General features: G+C 36.5%; 1 protein-coding gene across 1 annotated transcript in view; it reads left to right on the forward strand.

Moving 5' to 3' along the window:
- The first annotated feature begins 8,717 nt into the window (after positions 1-8,717).
- plce1 (phospholipase C, epsilon 1) overlaps positions 8,718-16,459 on the forward strand; it is a 107,423-nt gene continuing 99,681 nt past the window's right edge. The window contains 1 exon segment of the mRNA XM_048171365.1: positions 8,718-9,057. The gene's annotated coding sequence lies outside the window, so the exon portion shown is untranslated.

Raw genomic sequence — 16,459 nt, forward strand, 5'->3', positions numbered from 1 at the left:
TGACCCTGACTATCAGCTGTTTTTAAACTATTTTATTGATTATTGGCCAATATATCGGTGCATCTCTAGTATATACTGTAAGAATAATGATTAATTTAGTTTTTGAATGCTATATAGATGCAGGTAGTGGTCAGTGAAGTGTTCTTAGCCATTTATAAGATATAAGCCAATCCTAAATGACTGGAATGAAAAAAAAAAAAAAAGGGAAAACACCATAAAATGAGTACATATGGCATACGTACTGTATTCCAAGCCACACTGTAAATTTGTTTGAGGACAATACTGAAATTTAAGTTATTTGCTGAATTTACCCAGTTTGTCATCATTCACATGATTGTTGTGCCCCTTTCACTTTTATTATATGTAAAAGAGCAGCGTGAACATTCTGCCTAATATCTCAATTTTTCTTTCATGGAAGTAAGTTCGGAAAAACATGAGGATGAGTAAATGATGACAGGATTTATTTTTTTGAGCGAAATACACATTTAAAATCCTTTGCACTTTGTCACTGACAATGTACTGTAACTGGCATTACTTTTAAGAGGAAGACACAGGGTGAACAGTTTGTCTGAATATTTATTTTTGAAAAATCTGACTTATATGTGCTTAAAGCTGAATATGCAATCAGTGATAGACATGTTCTGAACCGCTGATTTGAACTCTGTCCTTGTGTACCTTAGATATACACACATGTCTACTGCACAAATATTAGCCTGATATAAAATGAGTCGCTCTTATTTATTTATCGGACATGTGTTTTGGCACAAAGAGGAGTTATTGTGAGGCTGTGACTATCAGTAATGGCTGTTCTTCTGTAGTTCTGTAGTTCACTAGTAAAATGGGGCTCTTCAGTTAGCTGAACTGCATCTCATTTGTTTTCCCTTTCACATTTATTTTAATTTGACTAATTATTTTAATTTTGTGTAAACTGACCTGAAAGCACTTTACACTGACTTGTGTCAGTTTATCTTTATTAAAGGCACTATTAAAGGGTTAGTTCAACCAAAAATGAAATTTCTGTCATTAATTACTCGCCCTCATGTCGTCCCAAACCCGACTTTTGCTCATCTTCGGAACACAAATTAAGATATTTTTGATGAAATCCAAGGGTTTCCGAGCCACACATAGGCAGCAACGACATTGCACCTTTTGAGGTCCAGAAAGTTAGTAAAGACATTGTTAAAATAGTCAACGTGACTACAGTGATTCAACCTTAATGTTATGAAAAGACGCGAAAACTTTTTGCGCACAAAAATTATTCTTCGTCGTTTCATAAAATTAAGGTTGAACCACTGTAGTCACATGGTAATTAAATTGCTGTCTATGGAGGAGTCCGAGAGCTCTCGGATTTCATCAAAAATATCTTAATTTGTGTTCCGAAGATGAACAAAGGTCTTACGGGTTTGGGACGACATGAGGGTGAGTCATTAATGACAGAAATTTCATTTTTGGGTGAACTAACCCTTTAATGGTTTACTGATACTGCACCAGCGTTTAAAGACATGCTGCCTTAAATTTATTCTTTTTTTTTATTTATCTAATGACATATCCGTTAAATATTCCGTTTATGTAAGAGCAGATCCCTCCATATTATTTATTGAATAACGTTGATTTTAATACTGCCTGCTGTAGATTTCAACTTGCATATTAATACGACTTTTGAACTTAGCCGTTTAAATAAATGAAAAATTCTTACCTCGTTGAGTGCAGTGTCTTTTTTTCTGGAAGTACTAACCAAGATTTAAACTTTGTAGGCTACAACCATGTGATTCTCACTCCTGCCCAAGGGGTTAAGAAGGATTACAGCTGCATTCTTGTGGATTTTCTGTTCTTTCTCTCATTATTTTGTCATCATTTTAATTACACTTCATGCTTTGTGTATATATTTAGGGATGCTCTGTAAAATGCTATACACAGCATCATTTAAGATTCATTTTTTGTAGTTTTCTGCCCATCGTCTAGGGCTGTTTGCTTTCTACCTTCTAACAAGAACAAGCTGTTTTGCCCTTTATCCTCAAACAAAAGGCCCCACACTGTTTGGTAAGTAACTGTAGACATGAACAGCCTGTTCCAGTGCAGTACTTTTCCATTATCAACCGATAGCAGCAAGCGTTAATGATAGATCAACAGAGATTCAATAAACACACACACGCACACTACATGGTCCAAATTGTGGGATGTCCCCTTCTAAATAAAGGCTTTGTGTATTTCAGTTACACCCTTTAATCTCCTCAAACAAGCATTTTCAGTAGAAAGGGTTATTGTCGTAGGATGTCACCAGTACAAATGATTTAGTGATTCTGGTGTAAAAGATCATGACTGGCCTACGCAAAACCCAGAATGACATATCATTTGTTTGAGTGCACGACCTTTGATATCATCAACAAAAGATATGGGAAGCAGTTTCCGTTTTATAAGTTTACACATCTTTATAAGATAGATAGTCTTGCTAAAACACATTTAATATTCATTCTGAAACTTTTATAGCATACTGAATGAATCAATGTCGATCTTCTATGAAAAAAACATATTAATTCAAATCATTTAATATTGTTATAATAGTGCTGGGGCTGTGATTAATTGCTTATAATTTTGGATAAAACTGTGCTAAAGAAATAAAAAATGTTTTCATATATTGTAGAAAGTCTTTAGATGTGCTGTAATCAAAAGAAAGAACATGATCAGCAGAATAATGACAGCAAGAAAAAAGAAAAGAAAAAAAAATCACAGCCACTCATGTTGGGTATAATGAAGACTTTGTTAAAATACGGCTATTACTTTAAAAACCACAACGAGCACGTTACGGCTAGAGCGGTGTGGATCGTGGGTTAACCGACACAACATATGGGTTAGGATTATCCATTTTTGGATGTGGCCAAAACTATGCCACGTTGCCACAGTTGTGCTCCACTCAGTATTGAATTAAGGATGCCTTTAAAACCCTTAAATCTGAGCTGTAGCAAATGGGACCTGGACACGGGATTGTAATTTGAATTAGGCTATAATTCAATGAAATTATAAATGAAATAATATCTACAAATTTACTGTAACCTCTAAAAAGTTGTCTGATCTTGCCAAACATGTTAAAATATAAGCTTATTAGAGTCCCCACAATGTATGTGGGTTTTTTTTTATTATATTTTATATTTTACATGCTCATTTTGCCCATTTTTTTATGATCATTATCAGTATGTGGACTGAATTTTTTAAATGTTTATTATTAGTACTATGGAGCCCCTAAAAGGACACGATGAAAAAAAAAAAGATGGGAGGAAAAATTATTAGTCAATGCTTTTGCGTTCTCTCGCAAATATTTTGCATATACAGTACAGTCCAAAAGTTTGGAACCACTAAGATTTTTAATGTTTTTAAAAGAAGTTTCGTCTGCTCACCAAGGCTACATTTATTTAATTAAAAATACAGTAAAAAACAGTAATATTGTGAAATATTACTACAATTTAAAATAACTGTGTACTATTTAAATATATTTGACAAAGTAATTTATTCCTGTGATGCAAAGCTGAATTTTCAGCATCATTACTCCAGTCTTCAGTGTCACATGATCCTTCAGAAATCATGATTATTCAAGATTATTTGATGAATAGAAAGTTCAAAAGAACAGTGTTTATCTGAAATCTAATCTTTTGTAACATTATAAATGTCTTTACTGCCACTTTTGATTGATTTAATGCATCCTTGCTGAATAAAAGTATTCATTTCTTTAATTTCTTTTCAAAAAAATAAAAATAAAAATTCTTACTGACCCCAAACTTTTGAACGGTAGTGTATAATGCTACAGAAGCTTTGTATTTCAGATAAATGCTGTTCTTTTGAACTTTCTATTCATCAAGGAATCCTGAAAAAAAAAGTACACAACTGTTTTCAACATTGAAAATAATCATAAATGTTTATTGAGCAGCAAATCAGCATATTAGAATGATTTCTGAAGGATCATGTGACACTGAAGACTGGAGTAATGATGCTGAAAATTCAGCTTTGCATCACAGGAATAAATTACTTTGTCAAATATATTTAAATAGTACACAGTTATTTTAAATTGTAGTAATATTTCACAATATTACTGTTTTTTACTGTATTTTTAATTAAATAAATGTAGCCTTGGTGAGCAGACAAAACTTCTTTTAAAAACATTAAAAATCTTAGTGGTTCCAAACTTTTGGACTGTACTGTACCTCGAGAAACTTTGCATTCGACCACAAAAACACGACACAAAAGTTTTGCGAGCGAAAGCATTGAAATAAATTTTTTCCTCCCATCTCATATCCCTTTATACGGCTCCGTACATTTGTGTGGTTATAGCTTAATATAACATGTTTAAATGTTTGTCAACATTTATTTATTTTATAAAATTATTTTTTATAAATTTGTTTTGTATTGTTGTAGCTACGGACGCATTATGACATTTTTTAATCTTGATCATTTTAATTGTATGTAATTATTTGAGAAAATATAGGCTATCAGAATGTATCAGAATATTATCTATATTTTATCTAAATTCATAAAATAATTATTTATTTTGTTTGAATTTTGCACAACACTGATGTTTGTCGCATGTCAAGCATGCATTAAAAATCAGTCTATCAGTGAATGCCACTTAGCAACTGTGAGCCAAAAAAATTAAATAATTAAAAAAAAAAAAATATATAAATATATATATATATATATATATATATATATATATATATATATTTGAAATCATAAAGATTGTGCAAAGGCACATATAACACAGATGTTATAGAGATTAATAAATAAATAGAACGTGAATAAACAAACATGCTTATTGCTTAGATTTGATTTCATTACTTAAAAGTGCTTAGTCACTTTGAGTGAGCATATTCAAAATTGATTTGTCAGCATCTATTTGTTATTTAAGTGATCAGTTGAAGTTATAATCCAGTAGAGGGCAGCAGTGTAACACGGATAATTGGCGAGTTGCATGTTGAGTTTCAACTAGTCTGACCAACTAGCAATTAGTCAGGGCCAATCAGTTCTACTTTTCAGATTCAAATTTGACCAATCTACCTTTTTATGTAACTGACTTAAATAAGTAATGGACTAGTCATGAAGAAAAAACTTAGATGACCAACTTGTAAGACAAGTCTAAGCAGTTTATGCAGCTGGCTACATGAGGTGACAATGACTGTCGATCAGCAAGCAACACATTTAATTGTTGAGACATCAGTTCAAGAAAACCTTCACTTGCAGGTGTTTAGATGGAAAGACATTGTAAAAGCTGAGCATGTTTCCACAAAAAACAAAACAAAAAAAATCCACAGAAGGACAGATTATGAATTAAAATCACTTTTGTACAAATCTGTGCCAACCTCATTTGAATCTTTACAATTACATGAAGCCTTGTTTAATAATCTGCTCCGAAACATCATCAGACACATGACATAAAAACACAAATGTTTCAAAGCCAGCCAATGCTATTACAATGAATTATCAGAAATCATTGCACAAAATCCAAATTTACATCAAAAAGTGCTTTGGGTGCATCATAAAAGCACATAAAAGACAGTCACACTGAACTACAACATACAAAGGCTTACTTGTGTGGTTTTTTAAAATGAATTGCAATCGGAAAGCAATAGTTCCACATGCTGTAGGATTAGATGTGACAGATTGACTGGGAGTGGAAGAACTGCACATTCTTTCTGGATGGCATAAGAGTTCCCTCCTTGTGGACTGAGAATTGGAAAATCATTGCTATTCTGCCAAGAACAAACACATGGTTAAAATAAAATGAATATGCATTGGCATATGTCTATATGAACCTCTGCCTAATAGCCCATTTTATATTCCCTGAGGTTATTTTTTAAAGAGTAGTAAGTGGTGGGAGGGACTGGATACAACCCCCTCTGTCTGGACTGTTTAAGGGTGTGGGTCACCACTGCATGCATACACAAAAGCATTACAAACATCAAGAAAAATATAATTTTGAAAATCATCTCGCATCGTCTTCCAATAAAGCAATTGTACAATTAATCTAGTTTGGCACAACAGGAAATCAAACAATGTTATCAATTGAGCCAAAGGAAGTAACCTTCAGATGTAGCCAAAACGAGATAGTGTCCATGCAGCATTCCTATTAGTGTACTTCATTAACGATATCCACGGTGCTTTAAAGATTTGTATGTTCAAAAACAATGGAATTAATAAAAATCTTGGCATGTAAATGTCAAACAACATGGAATTAAAATTATTTTGTGTCCAAAAACTTTTATATTGCTTAATATTAAGTAACTTGCATATTATTGCCAGTTACTTTGTCTGTTTTCACTCCACAAATGAAAATAGTTCCAAATATAGAAGCAAAATCAACCGTTGCGTGTCTCTGAGCAATAGTGGTGTTATTGAATGAATCAATGTTATGAACAAATCGATGGAATGATTCAGTGACTCACTCATAATACAGGCCATTGTCGCCACCTTTCGTAACGTTGTAACCTGTAGAAATGATCACTAATAAATTACTACCACTTCATAAAAGAACTTTTGAAAAAACGCTCAAAACTAAGTGCTGTGTAAATATTCGTATTTTTATGTGACATCTAATACACATAACTACCATATTATGTAGAGTATGTTGTCTGCTTTTGCTCCACCAATGAAACAGTCACCAAAGTCTAGTGACGGTTGCATGTCACCGATCAAAATAGCGGCTTTACTGAACGAATCAGTGTTTTGAATGAATTGAAAGAGTGAATGATTCAATGACTCACTCATAAATACAGTCAATTTTGCCACCTACTGGCGTAACATTGTAACCTGCAGAAAGGATGAAGGATCACTGACAGTACCCACCACCAGTGTTAGAGCTAACACATTACAAGTAACGCAAGTTACATAATCCGATTACTTTTTTCAAGTAACTAGTAAAGTAATGCATTACTTTTAGATTTACAACAAAATATCTGAGTTACTCTTCCAAATACGTAATGCAAGTAATGCAGCTCTCCTATCCCCATACTGAGAGAAATCAGGAGTAACTGCAGATGTGTTGTGTGTGCTGTATAAATATGATGGTTATAGACTAGTTCTAGACTAAATGTGAGCATACATTTACTCATTTACTTCTTCACCTGCATCCTATTCTATATTCCAGAATGGCAGCTGAAAGGTTTGTTTGAGCTGCGTCCTCTACTGTACAGTCGTGAATTTTTATTTCTTTTAGCCTAAAGGCAGGAACCACCAAGCCGACACCGACGAACTACTAGCAATGAAAGCAGACTGCGGGGTTGGCTCACGTCGGCAGCGTCTGGGTCCAAAGTTGCCCTGACACACCAAACCGACGTTTGAAAGCCGACGGCCAAGTAGCACATCTGCTCTGCGCCTGCGCAAGATGAAATGCCTTTCCGTACCAGCAGGTGGCAGTAGCTGAACGGCCAATCAGAATGATCAGATGGCCCAGACTGACCGAAGAGCTCCGACGCCGATTCCACATGTCGAATCGGCTGAAAAAAAGCCGATGAGGACCAACTTCAGCCGACGGTGTGGAACACATTGAGAAAACTTAGTCGGCCGACGAACAAAAACTGCCCGACGGCTGACCTTCGGCTTGGTGTGTTCCTGCCTTAAAGGGATAGTTCACCCAAAAATGAAAATTTGATGTTTATCTGCTTACCTCCAGCGCATCCAAGATGTAGGTGTCTTTGTTTCTTCAGTAGAACACAAATGATGATTTTTAACTCCAACCGTTGCCATCTGTCTGTCGTATAATGCAAGTCAGTGGGAACTTGGACTATAAGAGTAAATAAAACACGACAGACAAATCCAAATTAAAACCCTGCGGCTCGTGACGACACATTGATGTCCTTAGACACGAAACGATCGGTTTGTGCGAGAAACCGAACAGTATTTATATCATTTTTTACCTCTAATACACCACTATGTCCAACTGCATTCATCACTCGATTCGTGAGGTCTGATCGCGCTCTGACAACGGCAGTGATGTCTCGCTCTCATTGAAGTATATGCGCGAGACATCACTGCCATTGTCAGAGCGCGATCAGACCTCACGAATCGAGTGATGAATGCAGTCGTCACGAGCCGCAGGGTTTAATTTGGATTTGTCTGTCGTGTTTTATTTACTCTTATAGTCCAAGTTCCCGCTGACTTGCATTATACCACTGACAGACGGCAGCGGTTGCAGTTAAAAATCATCATTTGTGTTTTACTGAAGAAACAAAGACACCTACATCTTGGATGCGCTGGAGGTAAGCAGATAAACATCAAATTTTCATTTTTGGGTGAACTATCCCTTTAAGGCTTATTCATTTCCCTTTTGTTGTGAAAGGGCCTTTACATTTGCCAAAAACAGAACTTTTTTGTTGTTATAAAAGCAAACAAACAGCCCATCCCAGATGAGAAAAAGTAACGCAAAAGTAACTTAACTAATTACTTTCCATAAAAAGTAACTAACGCAATTAGTTACTTTTTTAGAGAGTAACTCAATATTGTAATGCATTACTTTTAAAAGTAACTTTCCCCAACACTGCCAACCACTACAAATCAGAACTTTTGTAAAACCACTCAGCCAATCGAATTGGAGGACAGAACTGCTGTGCATTTTTATATTTATATTTTATGTGATATGCCTATTAGACACATGACTACCATATCATGTAGCCTACCTTACAAGGCATTTCACTATGGTATGTGGCGTAAAAAGAAACAGTGGTATCAGGTCCCGTAACTTTTTAAAGTGAATATTAAGCAGGCTATTTATGAAGGCGTGTATGCGTGTGGCTGTTGACAGTAATGAAGTGTGTCAGTCTCTTCAGCGGTACCGTGAGTTAAAGTCCTCAGACATTCCTATGCAGTGACACCTCAGTAGATCAGCTATTGTGCTCGCGAGCGGCTCTGCTGCTGCTGACTGAATGAGTTTCCCGCCAGCTTAAACGCAACACAGTTTTTAATACGGTTGCTGCTGCTGCGAGGCTTTGCAAATTTAACAGTCATTTTCTGAAACCACGATGAAGTTTCATCCTCTCTCGCGTGAGAGACGGTTTTCTGGTTTGACTTTCTGCAGCGGTAAGTTATTTCTCCTGTCGTTGGCACGTGTTTATGTTATGTTTGTTGTGTTAAATCCTGAGTTTATGTTATCATTTAGTGAATACGCTGCAGTTGGGCGTCAAACAACGTTTGATGTTAGTTGATAGATTGTGTTGTCGGATTAATACAGTTGGAAATGAAAGAAAGACAGTTTGCCTTGCGACTCACTCGCGTGTTTTCATTCACCTCAGTTGTTTTATTTCGTATTTAAATACTTTGGTATAATATTTACACGGTACTCCAACGTACTTCAAAGAATTCCAGAGTGCTAGCATGGCAAAAACTTATGATACCATGGTAATACCATGTTTTGGACATGGTATTACTATGGTAATTTATTACTTTTTTGTTGTTGTTGTTGTTAGTGAAATGTGCTTCTCAGTGAGCTCAGACAGGTGTCAAAAGTTTGACTGTGACAGAGAGGATGCTTCTATAAAGACATGGATGATGTTTTTAAATCGTGTGTGACCATGATGATAAGTTGAGGAAATATTTCAGTAAAAGGTACGTTTACCCAAAAGCACAGTGAGGACATGTTTGTGTCCCCCCTTTCTGCCTCTACAGGCTCCCCCAAGTCTAGTTTGGTGAAATCATCCTCTAATGGAAATCTTATGTTGCTCTAGTAAAGTCTGTACTGTGACTGAGTTGACCAGCTCTGTAATCTGATCTTCGCACCAGTGATCCTGGGGTTTGGGCTCTTTATACTCAAACTCACACAATCCATTTTCATTTACCAGCCTGGAAAATGTGAATAGATGGAAAACTCGTCTGCTTTAGTTTACTTGCCACTTTTCTTTTATGAGAACTCAGTTGAGAAAGACCTGGAGGCGAATAGTACTTGGTTACTGTCCTGTGATCAGATGGGATCTTTTGCTTTGCATTAAACAAGCCTGTAATCATAGACCTTTGATCAGTTATGACACAATTCTCAGTACATGACACAATACTCAGAAGTTTGAACATTTTTACATAAACTGAATTACTGAATGTCATGTAGACTTTTTGTGTTGTGAAATTATGTCTGTGATGACACACCTGAGTTTCATGTAGCAAAACAAGAATGCCTGTGCCAGAAGATATGACACACCCACAAATGATCAAACATTGTCAAACTGTACATTTGTAAAAGCAAACACTGTTTTAGCGTCAACGACTGTCTCTTCCAAGCAGCCTATGTAATATTTGGACATGACATACCTAAAGTGATATAGTAATTTCATTATGATTTTTACAAATTGTCAGCTTAAAGGGTTAGTTCATCCAAGAATGATAATAATGTCATTTATTACTTACCCTCATGTACTCACACATCTGTAAGACCTTCATTGAATCATCGGAACATAAATTAAGATATTTTTATTGAAATCCGATGGCTCAGTGAGGCCTCCATAGGGAGCAATGACATTTCCTCTCTCAAGATCCATTAATGTACTAAAAACATATTTAAATCAGTTCATGTGAGTACAGTGGTTCAATATTAATATTATAAAGCGACGAGAATATTTTTGGTGCACCAAAAAAACAAAATAACGACTTATTTAGTGATGACCGATTTCAAAACACTGCTTCAGGAAGCTTCGGAGCATAATGAATCAGTGTATCGAATCATAATTCGGATCACGTGTCAAACTGCCAGACTGCTGAAAACGGGTGTGGAACGGCATGAGGGTGAGTAATAAATTACATTATTTTCATTTTTGGGTGAACTAACCCTTTAAAGCTGCAGTCCATAACCTTTTTTGGTTAAAAATGATCCAAAATCAATTTGAGCAAGTACATAACCAGCCAGTAGGCGTTTCTCAATGTCAAGGATACTTCCTTGGCAGGACTGGTCCTTCCAAGTCACTTCCTTCAGAGGCTAGGCGAGGCTCCTCTTTAGCATTCAGAGAACACGTAAAGTGCACGTCATTGCGTGATTACCCCCCGGACAAACGGAGCCGTTCATACGTCTCCGTGTAGAAAACAAACAGCTGTTTTTGTTTGTTTTCTACACGGAGACGTATGAACGCCTCCGTTTGTTCATTGGTCCCTGTTAAAAAAGACGAGAAAGCTATGAATAATGCTGTGAATGGTACAATGGTATAATATTAACGTTAAATTACTTTGGACAACTTAACTAGTTAATAAAGGAAATGCCGGTGACGGCAACCAAGCTAACAATTGTTAGGCTAAATGACGGTCCGGTTCAGTTAGCCATCAATAACGTAATTTGTATTTGTATAATTTATAATATCAATACGGTAGTAATTTGTACTGGCATTTAAACGTTAAACTTTATTTATCTGACATATTTACTACAGTTATAACAAATGTTTGGTAACGTAAATATACTTACATTTGAAAGCATATTGCCCGCTAACGTCCAACATTTTTTTTTAAACATTTTTGAACAAGATCGCAAAGCTGCACGCATAGGATTGTGGGTGATTTAAGAGCGCGAAGGATACACATATGCATCCTTTCCTGTGTATGGGATATTTTTCGAATGAAGGACTCAGTCCTTGTTTGAAATTCCGAGGATCCTCGACATTGGAATAGTCCTTCGACGGATGTCGATGACGTAGCATCCTCGAAATTCTGGCTTGCGAGGATCCTTCCTTGACATTGAGAAACGCCTAGTGTTCAAAACTATCTCCTTACCTTAGCCCGATTCACAACGGTAAGCTTGTAATAATGTTTTTTTTTTTTTTTATTTGAGTGGTACTGGTAGGTTTTTGTGGGAAATACGAGTTTGCCTTTGTCCAAAGACAAGAAATGTCAAAATGACAGAAATGTCCCAATTACAATGATAAGTGACAACTGGAGATTCACCTGTAGTCAAAAGCAAAAGACTTCGGATGCTAATTAGGGCTGTGACGGTGGCAATTTTTTACTACCACAGTGGGAAATTCACCAACAACCGCCCGTGTTGCGGTGGTGGTGGTGGTGGTTGGGGGTTGGTTATGTATGTATGTATGTATGTATATCAGTGGCATGCGGCCCATATAAGCTGCGAATGCTCTGCATACCCAAGCCATTTGTGGACTCGGCAATTAATATTAACATCATAAATTACTATTAAATCCCTTGTTTGAGGTGTACCATAAAGCCTACATGATTGGTAATGCGTATGTAACTGTCCGTAATGTATTTATTTGCCAAACGATGGTAATTTCCTTTTAAATCTGCCGGTTACAGAGAGACTTTCGGGTAAGCTGATCTACAGTAGCTTTTGCACCTTTGTGCTTTTGTTATGGAGCATCATCATTGTCCCGCGTTCTCATTGGTTTGCTGGCCTATGGCGGAATCAATGGCAGGATAAGCTGTGAGCAGATCGCTCGCCCAAGAGGAAAAATGAGCTGCTGCCAGATCTCGATCACCGAAAATCTCATTGTATTTGATACAAAACTAACCTAGACTTAACCAAATAACTAAAACTATTTTCACAGTATTTCATTTTCTCCTATAAGGAATTTTTTTTAATGGAAAACTTATAAATTGTTTAAGACAGTCCTACTGTAACCTAGGCCTATCAGAGGATGTTAATCGATAGTCTGTGCGTTTGTTAAAGTCATCAGTTTGCATAATTTCGACTTATTTTTTAAAGAATACTGATATTTTTATTTAATATAGCCTACTTATATTTATTATAATTACATTTTATTTTTTTATTTATAATATGCTGCTAATACTAATTGTTATACTTATTTTTAATTATTAATTTAAAAAGTACTTCTGTCATACATTTAAATTGACGGCATGGTGTTTTTTATTTGTTGTGTCTGAATTAGATCTGTGTCCTAAACTGATACATTTAAAGGTGAAGTATGTTGTTTGTGTGATACTAGCGGCACCTAGTGGATTACAAAAATAGAGCATATTTTGCAAACGCACCTTTCGCATGTCACGCCTCCGTCAACCCAAACATCACAGAAGCTCTTACGGTTGCTTGTGATTAGGGCTGACTGTGCGTAATCAAATGCATCGTTTTATTCTGGAGACTGAACCAGAGATTGTATATTATAGGGAGATGAGAGGGTCTGTATCTCTTACCATTGGAGAAACCATAATGGCTAACTTATGCCTATCGTGCCTATCGTGTAAATGGCCTCTGGTCTCCTTCCCTGCGTACCGCCCGTACCGCCACAGCCGGAGCATTAGCATTAGTCGTTGCGCCTTTTTGGCTAAAGGTTGCAGGCTTGCCTTCCAGTGGCTTTGACTGAACTCGCGCTCTGCAGACACACTGGAGCGCACTCACCACCAACTGGACAGGGGTGGGAATTACATTTACAAGCTACATCAGCCTCAGTAATCTGTCAAAATGATAGACGGGCTTCAAATTTTTTCCGTCACTGCAAAAAAAAAAATTCCGGTTAATGCGACCTCTGAGATATATATAATATATAATGTCACACTACCGCCGGTGACACTCCATGGCGCGGTTATCATGCCAACCGTCACAGCCCAAACGCTAATATACACACAGTCACGCAATGCTGATATTGTTAACATTAACAATTTCAAAACAAAGTGTAACTATAATTTGCACAGTTTGATGTGATATGAGCTTAGCAGTCGTTAATTATGAGCTTAGCGGTCGTTACAATACACGCACCATTGGTAGCGTGTATTGTAATAATTGCTTATTGGTATTTTAACTTTCTTAGTTGGTCAGAACAAAAGTGGCAGACATGTTACTTGTTCAGATGATATCTGAACAATGACTGCACAACCCACATAAAGATAATTCTGCAAATAACTGCAATTGCAGGTTTCAAACAGAGATGGCAACAAAGAGACAAAACTTACAGACTGCAGCTTTAAAGATGATGATAATAAAATAAAGCTGAGAGATTTTTTTTAATAAAACTGTATATAGATAAATAAATATAATTAGGCCCCCAGACTGAGACTAAGTTGTTGTAGTTTTCATTTTGCAATTTGTTTGTCTTAGTATTTTTAGTACATTAACAACAACTTGTTTATTGCAGTTAGTTGCCAAGATGAAGTTGTTTAAGTTGTTAATTTTTAAATGTTAATAGTTTTAGTTAAAGTCTGGAATACACTACACAACTTTTGCTCTGGTTTTTGCTGTGAATGTCATTTGCAGTCTGGTTGAGTTGACACTAGTTGCCAAAAGTCAGATCCAGTCTGCAGGTGTTGGGTAGTCAGAGTTGATTTTTTTTCTTTTTTCATGAAAATCATGTAATGTACGAGGGGAACAGACTCTGATTTTTTGTTTTTATTAAAGAGTTAGTTCAGCCAAAAATTAAATTTCTGTCATTAATTGCTCATCCTCATGTCGTTCCACACCCGTAAGACCTTCGTTCATCTTCGGAACACAAATTAAGATATTTTTGATGAAATTCGAGTGCTCTCTGACCCCTCCATAGACGGCAATGCAATTACCACTTTCAAGACCCAGAAAGGTAGTAAAGACATCGTTAAAATAGTCCATGTACAGTGGTTCAACCTTAGTGTTGTGAAGCGAAGAGAATACGTTTTTGTGCGCCAAAACTTTATTCAACAATTTCCTTCCCTGTCATTCTCCTACGCCGTTTACGTTGTATAGAGAGTGATGTTTTAAAAAACATGGTTTTTTATTATTGTTTTATGTATGCTTTGGCAATATTGTATGATTTACAGTCATGCCAATAAAGCAATTTTGAATTGAATTGAGTGCAGTGCTTCCATGTTCTACGTCAGAACGCAGACTCAAATCTCCTAGCAATGAGGCACGTGTTTCTGTGTGGGTTTGTTGTTTTCAGAACAATAGTGTGTGATCCTCAGTCGTTTAGTGTATGATGCCCAGTTTTTCTCTGTAACCATTTAGAAAGTGGGCAAGTATATGATGCCTATAGTGCATTTAAAATCTGTTCATATTTTAAAAGTAGTTTAGTGTATGCCTTAACTCTAATAACACTGGTCAGAGATCAATAACAGTTGACCTAGTTCCATTTATGATGGGCTGTTAGCCTATATTGTCGTAATCTCGGTTGAACCTGCTTGTATGTGTCCTTGATGCCATTGTTTACACACACATAAACTTGGTTATATTAAGATGAACTGTTCCACATCTGAATGAGGCTTTGCTCCAGTAGCCGTCTGTTGCACAGGAACAGAATAAAGCTAGCACAGATAATTAGTTTTTGCTGGCTTCAGAAAAGAAGGGGAGAAGGAGGGGTGTGGAGGTGGATTTGGGGAGGTGGGAATTCCCGTAATTTCCAAGCGTTACAATGGCCTCATGCCTCAGCAGACACTCATACCCACCCACCGTTCTGGAGGACACGACCGCCTCTTTTCTGCTACAGTTCATAGTTTAGATAAGTGAGAGGTGTCTTTAACAAGTTCAGGTTTTTAGGGCACAAATGCCTGTAACACCTACTGCAGGCAGGCTGATACGTCGACTGTACATGATCATGAGATCAGTAAGGATAGCAGGAAATTGACCTTGATGGATTGGATACAATATCTCATAATATAATATATACAAATAAAGGCTAGCAATACTTCTGGGCTTCCACAACTTTTAGAAGTTTAATTAGTGGTGTTTGCTCAGACAAGCAACACTATTACTGTTGCTTAGAGTTGGGACAATAAATCGTTGCATCTTGAATTGAGAAATGATTCTGGATCGATTCTGCGATTTTTCCTGAATGCGTCGCAATTCTCTCTCGAATTGATTCTGAGCTTAGTTTGTAACAGCAGATGGCACTGCGTGCTTTAGAAACAGCAGTACTTGAACTCGATACACACACCGCTTGAACCTTCTATAAAATAATTATTCATAAAGTTTGAAAAGTTTGAAGCGAATTACAAGGGTGTTTGCAGTGGGCTGTTTACATTAATCTCATGTCATAAAAGCATTTTGAGGTGCAAGTACATTCTCAGACTCAGCCGAATAGACTGAGGATACGTTTACACGAGAGCGACGTACTAAAAAGTTTTTCTTTTTTCCTTTTCTTTTTTTCGCATAAAGACAACAACATTGTCAAAATGATCTCCGTTCACACGGATCCGCAAAAACGACTACAAAAAGCTGTAATCTGCTGCCAGGCCAGTAGTTGGCAATGTCACTTTGTAAAGAAACACTATGCGCCTATAGACTGAACACATAATGAGCGTGCGCATGACAAATATGCATTTTGGTTGTTTACATGGGGATGATAATGGTAAAAACATCAAAAACATGCACTTTTAAACCTTTTTTCAAAAGCTTGCCTTTTCAGGCCCCTAAAACTCTGTTGACGTATAAATGAACGGCCAAAACGCATAAAAAGTTTTCCGTTTTTAGTTGAAAAAGGTGTTGTGTAAAATGGCCCCTCACATTGATGATCAGACCTGTTTTTACAGACCAGCAGTTCATAGAGACATGGGAATGGACGTTTTAACCAGTATGCAA

The sequence above is a fragment of the Megalobrama amblycephala genome, linkage group LG20 (genome assembly GCF_018812025.1).
Source record: "Megalobrama amblycephala isolate DHTTF-2021 linkage group LG20, ASM1881202v1, whole genome shotgun sequence".
In the NCBI taxonomy this organism is placed as follows: Eukaryota; Metazoa; Chordata; class Actinopteri; order Cypriniformes; family Xenocyprididae; genus Megalobrama; species Megalobrama amblycephala.